The 12,171-nt window shown below is 39.2% G+C and overlaps 1 long non-coding RNA gene across 9 annotated transcripts in view; it reads left to right on the top strand.

The window, feature by feature from the left end:
* Positions 1 to 12,171, top strand: part of LOC143381175 (uncharacterized) — a 144,095-nt gene that overhangs the window by 18,270 nt on the left and 113,654 nt on the right. For 7 of the 9 annotated variants that reach the window (XR_013088782.1, XR_013088783.1, XR_013088785.1 and 4 more), the window contains exon 3: positions 177 to 353. The exons of the other annotated variants lie outside the window; for them this stretch is intronic. This is a non-coding gene — a long non-coding RNA (uncharacterized LOC143381175). The remainder of the gene's footprint in view (positions 1 to 176; positions 354 to 12,171) is intronic. 9 annotated transcript variants of the gene reach the window in all.

Genomic DNA, 12,171 nt, shown 5'->3' on the forward strand with positions numbered 1-12,171 from the left:
CCATAATCACAGGGGCCTGAGGTCATGTGTGGGTCTATCTGCAAGTGAGCAACGTCTCTCCCCTCACAGGATGGGGTAGGAAGCCCTGGGTGTGGCCTTGGCCTCGGCCTCGTCTCTCACACTTGCTGCTCACTGAGAAACACTGAGTGGTTCTGAATTTGAACTTGTCCTTTCAGGTCATCATGAAGACCTGCTGGCCGGGGAAGGAGGATAGAACATATCTTGTTCAGCAGTTTGTTAGCTTGACTTGGACCTGTCATGAACATGAGGTTCCATTTCTCTCGCTCCAGCTCCTGATAATGTAAGGAATGGTCGTCTGAGACGGCAGGAACTGACCTTGGTGAGCTGGATAGGTAGGTGGGCGGAACACAGGACGGACATCTTTCCCTACTCCCAAGGTGAAGAGTTCATGGAAAGATCTCACTGAAGAGTGGGGGACCAGGGGAGCTTGGGTCTTCTATTTGGATTTGTTTTCAAGTGACTGATGTCTTAGGATAGTTCCTCTTAGGGCCTCAGTTTCTTGGCCTTTTAAAGAGAGGAGAGGTAAAGTAGCCTTTCCCAAAGCATATTCCTAGACCACTTGTCCTGCCAGCTGACCCATGAAACAAGGATTGCATCATCAATTAAGTGAGGACAACAAATCATTTCCCCCTTGGGATTATGATGCTCATTTGCATAATAAAGCTTCCTAGAATTTTGATAGTTGAAAAAAAAAAGATTAATTGTGATTAACCTGGTCTCCTACGCTAGCACATAGAGTTCTCACTATGTGCTAGGAACCATCCTATGAGCTTTATATGGACATTTATTTAATTATCAAACCAACCCTATGATATAGGTGATATTACTAGTTCATTTTACAGATGTAGAAACCGGGGATCAGAGAGGCTGAATAATTTGCTCAGACTTAGAAATGAACTTTATCACCTGATTCTGGGACTAATGTCCTCACTCATTCCCCAAAAAAAGGCTTATTATTTGTTTTGTCCCTTATGGGTTTGTTTTGCCTTTTGTGATTATCATCAAGGTCTGAGTGACCTATCTACTTCATATTGATTAAAAATAAACCATTTTATCATTCTAAACAGTTTTCTAAATTAAAAAAAAAATTTTAAATAGTGTCTAATATATAAAGGACCAATAAGCACATAAGATGTTCAATACCATTAGTCATCAGAACATGCAAGCCAAAACCACAATACCATTTCATATCCACTGGAATGGCTATAATCAAAGCACCAGAAAAATAAGTGTTAAGGATGTGGAGAAATCAGAACTCTTCTATATTATTGGAAGTAATGTGAAATGGTGCAGCCACCTTGGAAAACAACCTTACAGATCCTCAAAAAGCTAAACATAGAATTACCATGTGGACCAAGAATTCCACTCCTAGGTATAAATCCAAGAAAATGAAAATATTAGGTCCTCATAGAAATGTGCACATGCCCGTGCCTAGCAGGATTTTTTAAAATAAGAGTCCAAAGCTAGTAACAACCCAAATAGCCATCCTCTGATGAATGGATAAGAAAAATGTGGTACATCTGCACAATGGAATATTATTATTTTATATTATTTATATATTATTATTTTTATGGAATATCATTCCAAATAGAAAGGAATAAAATACAAGTTACAATGTGGATGAAACTTGAAAACATGAAGCTAAGTGAAAGAAACCAGACAAAAATGACTACCTATTAGATGATTTACTTTGTATGAAGGTCCAAAATAAGTAAATAGAAAGTAGTGTTGTGGTTGCCTGGCATGCATGTAGGGAGATTGTCAGGGATGATAGCTAAAGTGCATGGGGTCTCTTTTTATGGTGATAAAACTTCAGATATTGATTGTGGTGATCATTTTACATTTTGTGAATAAATTAAAAAACATTGCTTTTTACACTTTAAATGGATGAGCTTCATGGTGTATGATTTACATGTGAATAAAGCTATTACCCTCATCCTGCAAACTCCCTGCAGCATTTTAAATAATTTTGAAAAGGGATCTGCTAATTACCCCCAATGCCACTGTCTTTTATGCTTTGTCTTTCCTTCTGATCTCTGTTCACTGCATGGCCCACAGGGATAAATGCACTCAGCTATTCACTAAAATTAGGGAGGCTAGTGGCAATGATATTTGTTCAGATTCTTCTCACCAGTTCATTCACCCATCACTTTTTTAGTTCTGCATCCATCCAATGCATACCCCTGAGCTCCTCCCTGTGCCAAGCCCCATGCCAAGTTCTGGACCACAGCAGCAAGGAAGCCAGATAAGTTCTCATCTACGTGGGATAATTGGACAAGGAACAGTCCCTGCAATGCAGTGTGAAGATGGTGCACTGAGGAGCCTTGTGGGGAAGGTCTCAGAGGGGATTGTTGAAGGGGATATGCTTGGGCAATTGCTAAGGTCTGCAAACTCCCTGAGTCAGGGTAGATAGACAATGAGGAGAATTGAGCCCCCTGCAAAAGAAGGCACTGATGGGCATTATTAAGGAGATTGTGCTGAGACTTGATGGCTATGGTGAGTCCCTGAAGGCTTTCAGCAGAGGAACCACACATTTTCAAACTATTGCAATTGAAACATAATACAGTTTTGTGTACTCCAGCACTTTATTTAAACTATTTTCTATATTTTTATGCAAGTTTTTTAAAATTTAAACTTTTTATTGTTTTTAATGAATGTATAGTTTATCAAATCAATGCTGTTTCACTACATTATGTCTTTATTATTGGACATGGAGTTTGTTACTAGTTTTTGTCCCCAAACTCTCCCCTACTTTAGCCAAATGACAGTGAATTTAGTCAATCCTCATTTTCTCATGCATGTAGTCCCTTATTCCTCTTTCTGGCTAACATTGGAATACACATTGTACTTCCTTTATTTTTCTAGGAGTTATTTCTAGGAGTTACTATCAAAAGGATTGATGATTTTTTTTTGTCTCTAACTTGTTCACCATTGTGCTTCAAAATGGGCTGTGTCATTTACAATCACTAAATAACAATTATTATTATAAGAAATTGTATGTGATGGGAGGGGAGGGAAGGGAAAGGGGGAAATGGAAGGATAGCAGAATAAAATAGACATTATTATTGCTGTGGGTATATACAAAATTATTAAAATAATTTTGACTGGAAACAGAGGGTGGAAAACAGTAGACAGTAGACGAATTTTCAAATACGTGACTGCATGACCAAGATAATTCTGCAACCTGTACACTCAGAAAAATGAGAAATTATATCCCATCTGATTCAAATGTATGATATGTCAAGATCATTGTACTGTCATGTGTAACTAGTTAAAACAAATTAAAAAAATAAAAAAAGAAAAAGAAAGAAAAAAATGAAAAGAGAAATTAGTGATGGGGAAAGGAGAGTAGAGAAATTTAGTAGTTTCTTCTCTGATTAGTAAATCAATTTACCAATTTACCAAACATGTATGAATTCTCAGGTAAATGACTTTAGGTATCAGTAGGATATTTTTATTTTTGAAAATAAAATTAACTGTATTCTGAATATTTTCATGTACATTTTACCCATGAACATAGGCTACTTGAAATTATTAAAGGTAATTAAGCTCTTGTGTTGAATTTCTTAAAAAAAAAGAAAAAAGAAAGAAATTGTATGTATTTCTTCTTCATTCTCACTTCATGCGGAGGCAGGGGGACGGTAAAGGAGTATTTTTTTTTCTGTGCATAAATTCACCTGATAATCTGTGATAATCGGTCTAAAGTCCGGCTGATTCATCATATTTTAGTTATGTCATATAAAAAAGTAAGAAAACCACATAGAACTTGAAATCTTTGGCATCTCTTGGAAAAAGAAGTCTGTTGAGTTAGGGTCATCCGTTAAAGTAAAAGCAAGCTTAAATCACTGGTGCTGTTGATACAATTCTGCAAAGCTACTCTACCCTATACTTTTCCAGCAGAATTAAATTTTTTTTCCAGTAAAAGCCATAACCACTTTTAAAAAGGAGTTAAGGTTTTATTTTGTTTCCCATTTTTAAGACTTTTGTCCATCAACATCAAGACGATTCGATAGGGAAGGCACTGGCCTTCCGACTAACAAAAATCCATCTGAGTCGATTGTGGCATAATGCCCTCTGAAATACTATCAAAATAAAGAGGACATTTAAACATCCTTGTCACTACTGCACATAAAAAGAGAATTACCTCTCTTTCTGTGGAACCCTGCAAGTAATAATATATATTTATAACAGCAGTAGCAGTTCTTTAGCTGGATTCATATTTGTCTTCCGCAGGAAAGGCTGGTACCGGGAAGGCTTCAGCTGAAGGAGATTGCCTTGGCTAATGTTAAGCCCAGAGGATGGGATATTATATGGTGTGTTGACTTCAAAATGATCGGTTTAAGACTCCAACTTTGAAATCCATCATTTCCTTTTTGAGATCTCTCTGCAGGGACACTGGTGGATGGGAGATTTTAAATGAGTACAAAATATTCAGGAACACTGGAATCCATTCTCTACCCTGCCCCTAATTATTTCATGCAATTTTTCTGTAAGGCTCTGGATAAATAACTTTTTGAGTTTTCTGATAAGGTCCACATGGCTTTATTGGTCAGAAGGTAACAAGAGAAGAAATAGGACTTGCACAGAAAAGGATGTTATCTTCTTCTCACAGATCCAAATGATGAGCTAAAACATTGCCAAAGCCCGAACCTCCCAGTGCCAGGCAGACTTTTTCAGGAGGTTGAATTCAGCAGTGGCTGAGCTCAATTAGAGGTAGTGTGGAGTAGGAGGAGCATGGATATCAGGGCACTGAGTTCCTCTTCTCTGTTGTTAGGAATTGAGCACTTCAGAAATCTTCCCTGGCTTTTAGGGAAACAACTGTAGCTATTGAGTAAATTAGATGTTGGTGGTGTTTCTGGGAATTGCTTTCAGTTTGGATATTTGGTGGCTCTAGGATTTCTTTTGGAGTAAGTTCTAGTCTCTGACTTTGTTTTCATGTTGAACTTTAATGACCTTCAATGGACCAACTCCTAGAATCTTATCCCAAACAACTGCCTGTTGAGTTGAGGGGACCCCCCTGTGCTGTTTAGCTCATACTCCTGTGTGTGGCTGTGATGGCTTATATTATCATATATTGTCAAGTGAAAACTATTTTAACAAACAAAGGAAGAAAAAGACAATATTTCAATATCACTCAGGTTCCCATATGGAGTAGTGACTGAAGGACTTGGAGAACTGGGGATAATTATATAGCGGTTGAATGACTCTTTTTGTGAAATAAAACCAGGTATCGATAGAATATACAAAGGTTAGGAAGTTAGAACTGAGAAGAGTTTGCAGGAGGTCCTGCCAGAGGACCTATGAGCTCTACTTTGTTGAAAATGGAATCTGATTGACTTAGCTCAGCTAGAAAAACTTCACAAAAGAGACTTCAAGTACTGTTTTCTTACTGACAGGATACAGGGGATTTAGTATCATGTGAATAGCCATTAATTGTCAGACATCAAGTTTGAAGGCACTTTGTCTTGGAGGGGAGGTGAACCTTATAGGTATTCCAAGAGCAGACACTTGCAGGTGCAAACAAGCTACCCCTGATGCATGAGTTGGTCATGTCAGTAGAAGCTTGGTGCTTGCTGGTTGCATGATTGAGGTGATATAATGAGAATTCTTCTTTCTTTATATTCTTCATCACCAATATAATTTCTTTTTGCCTGTGATTAAATTTTGTCCAAATCTCAGAGTTGTCTTGGGAAGGAAATGTCTGGGGTTCTTCTGACAGCTTTGTCTTAGGAGGGTGAGAGTAGGAGAGGGGTGGGAAGTGGAGCAGAGGTCATTGTGCCCCAGCTACAGCCTTCTCTCTCAAGATGGTCTCCATGTAGAATTATGGGAGTCTTTAGAGCAGAAACAATGCATCGTCGACTGTTTTCCACCCTCTGTTTCCATGAAATCAGCTCACCGGTACTAAGCACCAGCTCCAAGCTGTAAGGCCTAATGTTGAGCGAATGTTGAATTTGTCAGCATTCAGTCTGGAAGCTGTTCTAGGTTGAAAGAGCTCAGCTCAGTGATCAATACCTTGCAAAAGCTTTTCTGTGTGCTCATGGCCACCCCCACCTGGTTGTGCAACATGGGAGGAGTCTGTGTTCACACACCAAAGCTTCTTGATAGGCATGGGTGGCATGTCACATCACATTATTCTTTGGCTGAGACATTAGGTTCTTCCCATGATTAGAACAGTCAAAGCACCACAGTAGGAACTTAGGTGATGCCTAAGCTTGTAGTTTTGTCTTTTTGAAGGCGGTTAGCAGTTAGAGAATTTCTGGGATTCACCAGTATTCTCTCTATGCTGAAGTCAGTTGAGTTAGGGGAATGAGGATAAAATGTATTAAGGCCTCTTTGACACCTTATTACAGAGAAAAGTCAAGTATTTTCAATTAATGCCCAAGCACTCATTTCTGAACAGCTAAAATGAGTTGGTTATGGAGGACACCTACAAAATAAAGACGTGATCCCTTACGTTAAGTCTCTTTCTCTGTCTCTGTCTCCTTCATAGGGAAGATTAATGGGCAAATCCAAGATTACAGTAGTTTAATGAGAGCAGAAAAAGACTACCTTTACTCACAGAGATCAAGCAGACCATGTGGAATAAGTTGGAATTGAACAGCCTCTTGAGGAACCTGTTGGCATCAACAGAGAAAAGAGCCAGAAAAGCATCCCAAGTTCAGGGCGCAGCATATGCAAAAAGCACATCCATAAAAAGAACACACCTCTCTAGGAATCACAGATAGTATGGGATGTTTAAAATACAGGTTGTGGTAGGTCTTGGAATGATAAGTGGACCAGTGGTGAGAGATGATGTTGAAGAGGGAAGCAGAGACTAGAACATGAAGCCTCTACATAATGTACCATTTTTAAGAAGAAGTTTGAGCTTTATCCCTTACTAATTGCCATCTGGGTTAGTCATCTTTTAGTTGCTATGACAAAATGTCTGAGATAAACAACTTTAAGGAGGAAAGATTTATTTTGGCTTTTGGTTTCAGAGATTTTAGTCCATGGTCACTTGGTGGTTGCTGTTAGGTCTGTGGCAAGGTGGTACAACATGACAGAAGTGAATGGTGGAGCAAAGCTGCTCATCACATAGCAGCCAGGAATCAAAGAGGTGGGGTGGAGGTAGGACCAGGGTCTGGATATCTCCTTCAAGGGTATGCACCCAGTGACCTAACTTTCTTCCACAGGACTCCCCTCCTAAAGGTTCTACCAGCTCCTAGTAATATCATAGACTGGCAACCAAGTCTTTAGTACATGGCCTCTAGAGGATATTTAAGATCCAAACCATAACAGAATCCAGAGATTTTAAGCATGAGAAAGACATTCACTCAGTAATTCAACAAATATTACCAGTACCTACCATGTGCCATGCATGGTAGGGACTGAGGTTATAGCACTAGACAAGATCACTGATTCATATCCAACATGATCTGATATGTATTTTTAAAGGAAGCTGTGTGACAACAATGTGGGGGATAGGTTGGGCTTAGGGTACAGTGAGAAGTGAGAATCCTTTTTTTCTTCCTGCATTGAAACTGTATGGGATATGTTGATCATTATTTTCAGAAATCCCCAGAGCAGAACAGTAGCTTATTTGCAATATTTTGAAAAAAAAAAATTCTGAAACATCATGACCTGCCTAAGAACTAATGAGAAGCCCAATGAATCAGCAAGGGAGAACATTTATAGAAATAAAGGCACACTTTTTATTTATTAGGTTTTACTAAAAGAAACGCATGAAAGATAAAGGAAGTTGTGCAAAGTTGAGAAGTGATCTTAGAAATACCTGCAGAAAATAGGAGAATAAAATAGAGAAAGGGGGGGTGTGGTAGAGCCAGTTACCACCCTGAGCAACGGGGTGTGATCTCACTGGGGATTTCTGGGGACAGTATAGAACACACCTCAGAATGATCTAAGGTGCTAGGAAGCTGGGGTGTTTACCCATCAAATCATTGTCCATCAGTGTTTTTACTTCTGAGGGCATCAACTTCTAACTTGCTTTGTGCAGAGACTCACTGTACTTTTTAGGCCAGAGAGCCCCAGGAGTTCATGGGAAATGGCCATCAGTACATCGAGGTAAAGAGATATGCCTAGGGCAGTAATGGAATCTGCTACACAAGTTAATAATTCTTGAGTGCTTTTCTTTCATTCATTCATAGGTACTGGATTCCATATTTGCAATCATGTGTATTAAATAACAATCCTAAGGATTAAGTTAGATCAGGGGTTCTCACCTGGGGGTGAAAGAGCCACACCCCAAAAGGATATTTGCTGATATCTTGAATCATTTTTGGTTGGGAGAGAGTGCGATTGGCATCTGGGTGGTGGGCCAAAGATGGTGCTAAACATTCTATTGCGCCAGGACAGTCCCTCCCATCCCCACGATGCCTAAAAGTACCTAGTCTTAAATGTCAATAGAGCAGAGATTGAGAAACTCAGGATTAGTATATGCTATTTCACAAGTAAGAACTCCAAGGTTCAGAGATATTGAATAACTTCCTTGGGTTTATAAACCCAAGGCCTAACCAGAATTCAAATTGAGGTTTATCTACTTCCAAACTTCATGCTTTTTGATTTACATTGGTCTGCCTTCCAGAGAAAAAGAACCTACATCCCAGAGGCTCACTGAAAAAAAAAAAAAAAAATAAATAAATAAATAAAAGACCAGATCAGTACTGGCCATGCCCCCTGGCCCAGAACTTCAAAGGAGCCTGGAGCTGGCTGGAACTGGAAGGAGTTGGGGAATGAACACCTTTCCCATCTCTCCCTGGCTTCTCTCCCTCCTGGGCAAGTTGGGGCAGGCTCCATGGGCACAAGTCCCAGATCTGCATACCATGACTGGCGAGGTGCCCTTAGCTGGAAGCTCTGACTCCTTCCCAATGCACAAGGACGCTCTTCTGCTGCCAAAGCTGGCTGGTAGTTCTTTCTGGAATGGCAGCTCTCCCCCTCCCCCCAGGCTTGGGACGATCTTCTGGCAAGCATATGTAGTGAAGAGTTACAGGTGGTGCAGACACGGTTTGGAAGGAATCCCAGCTGGGCCACCTCCCAGGAGCCTTCAGATCACTCACCAGATAACTCTAGCTGTTTGCAGAATCCCGGGAATCTTAGCGGCTCCAGGAAACCGGCTTCAAGGGCAAGGAGAGGTTCTGAGAAGCTAGAATAACCTTGGAACTGAAGTTACTGTATCCTTTTGCCTCCTTAGGTTGGAAATAGTTTTGCAACACCATAGAATTCTCCATTTTCTACCCTAATGATGTGGGGGTGAGCAAAGAGCAGGTTCGCCTCTGAGGACTCCATCCAGATACCTGCAGGTCTCTGAACTTGACCTGTTCCTTTGCTGGAGGTGAAGTCCACATTGTTTCTCTCTGGGCACAGTTCATGGACTCTTTTTGAGAACTTGCAGCTCTGTAGTGTCAAGTCTTCTGGTTTCCAGACCCACATCCTGCCCTGGGGGGAATTGACATCCATCACACATGTTGTTCCTGTCTGTTTAATCAAACTTTCATTTGATGTTGGCTAGAATTTCACATGTGGACCAAATATAGAAAAAATTAAGTGATTCCAGCAGCTTAAGTCTGAAGGGAAGCATTAACCTTTGATATCAAATAAATTAAAACATAGCACATCCCAATAATGTGTTTTTTGGAGGTATTGAGTAGAAGTGTATTCACTTGTTCATTCATTACTTCATTTTCCCCACTCATCTAGCAAGCAATTAATGAGTATTTACCAAGTTTGAAGTTTTAGGAGGTGTTGTGCAGAACATTAAGGCAAGGATGATGAAGTTCTTGCCTGAGAAGCTTGAAATCTAATGAGAAAAAGAGATAAATAGGTATCTCACATTGCATGATAAAAAAATATCATAAGAGAAATACCAAGAGGTGCTGCATGATCCTCTCTTGTTCTAGGCTATGAAATAGCTCCTGCATGGTAAGATGTCAGCAAATGTGGGCTACATTTTTAAGAAAATGGGTTCTGTAGAGGAAGAGAAAAATGGGATTTTAGTGTGATCGGTAATTAGGCTTTGGGGAAAATATATTAATCAAATAGGTATGGTTTTCAAATAATTTAAATTTATTTACAAACCTCTTGTCATATTCTTCCACTATTCTCTTTGTTAATACAATTAACTTATCTATCATGTTACATATCACTAGTACTCAAAATGTGTTTGTAGACCTGGTACAGAGATTGATGGTACTTATATTTAGTAACAATTGTAGCAATTTGATGATGACTTTGCTTATTGACTAACAGGAAAATTTGAGGCTAGGATTTTGTATATCATTGTATGAGTTTATTTTTCAGTAGCTTATTTTTATTAATTTCTAAAAGTATCCATCTGTGACATATAGAAAACGAAATAAGAGAAGAGGTTTCCTTGCTTTGGATGATTTGAGAAGGCCTATGTAAATGATTGCTCATATCTGTCTTACCTCTGGAATACAAGCTTCCTTAGGGCAGCAGCTGTAGTTTTTTTGTGTTTGTCTTTCATTCTTGAGCCTATAAGTAGGTGCTCCTTAGTTATTTGTTGAAGTAAACAAAACATTAAAGGAACTTGGGTCAACCTTCAGTGAATTATTTTCAACTTTTGGAAAGTCTATTTGCAGATTTCCACTTGAATTAGCTCTTGGACTCATATATTCATTTATAATGAAAGCAGCCCTTGATTTTATCATCCTAGGACTATTTAACTTCAGGATTGCAGGCCTTGAGCATTGATCGTTCTACTATTTTGTTAATGTGTACTTGCTCAGCTTATCTGTGTGTTCCATGAGCCTAAGAATCAAAACCTCACTGCCCTTACTTTTTCTCCAAATTTAGTATATTGGACCTTTCCCAATTTTAGATCTTTCTTAAAATTGCAGAGCAGACTTGTATATATTGCTTTTAATGCCCGTTGTTTCACTTTTTTTAAAATTACTCTCTCATTCTTCCACCATTTATTCCCCAAATGCTTATTAAGTGACTGTCATGTGTGTGGCACTGCATGAGCCACTAGGGGTACAAAGACCAAGACGCAAACTCCCCGCCTTCAAGGAGGGACTACTCTAGTAGAAGAGTTAGAAAGGTAGATGCAAGATTATGGTGAGGAATTATAGGCACTAGGATGGACACTGATATGAGAAACAGAAGGCATAAGATTAGAAGGCCAGTTGGAGGCCAGGAAAGCTTAAGGGAAGAGAAGTTTCTTAAGTTCAGATAGAAATGTGAGTGAGTAATTGTCAAGGAGAGAGCATTGCTACTACAGAATACTCAGGGAAGATGCATAGCATCATGTTGTGAGAGCTTCACTCCACCATTGTTATAACCACCACTACCACCAGCATTACCACAACTCTTAACCACCACCACCACCATCATCCCCCAAACCAGCATGATTGTTATGACCAACTCACCACCACCATCATTACAACCATCACCACCATCAGTATTGCCATTATCACCAGCAGCATCATTATGACAACCTCATCACCATGATTTGGTAACATTTTTTGGTCATTTATTATATTTAGGCATAGGTTACTTATTATGTTTAGTCCTACAGGAGGACTTCACTTGCCTTAACTCATAGACTTTACAAACTATGGATTGGGCACTTTTAGGGTTCCCAATTTATAAGTGAGGAAGCAGGTACCAAGGCAAACATTATTTGCCCCACTTCGTACATTGAACAAGTGACAGGATTCAAACTCAAGTCTACTTGACTCAAAAACTAAGCTTATATTCAGGTCTCTGACAAGTCTTAAATGTTCGTCCCTATGTTTAGCCTTATCATTTTGATAGGTATTTTACTGCCTAGAAATTTTGTAATGTGGCGTGCATTTTAAAATCTGCTTTTAAAGTTATTAAATTGCTAACCAAGATTATTCAAAGGACAAATCCTTAGGGGAACCCCAAGTGAGTCATTTTTGACACAGTGAAGTGTGTGATTGTCCCAGTCTGTTGGTCCTATTTTTAAACACATTCCAAAACCTTGAGATAGTACCCTGAGGTTATGTGACCACAGGTACGGAATTTTGTTTTTTGAAGTCTCCAAACATTGTGTATTAGCAGTTTTGTCCACATACCATAGCAAATATGAAAGCTCATCAGTGATAGAAATGAGGATCATGTCTTTCAATGCTTAATAAGTAAAACTATGCTAAGCATTTTATGTGTATT

The sequence above is a fragment of the Callospermophilus lateralis genome, chromosome 15, assembly GCF_048772815.1.
Source record: "Callospermophilus lateralis isolate mCalLat2 chromosome 15, mCalLat2.hap1, whole genome shotgun sequence".
Taxonomy (NCBI): domain Eukaryota; kingdom Metazoa; phylum Chordata; class Mammalia; order Rodentia; family Sciuridae; genus Callospermophilus; species Callospermophilus lateralis.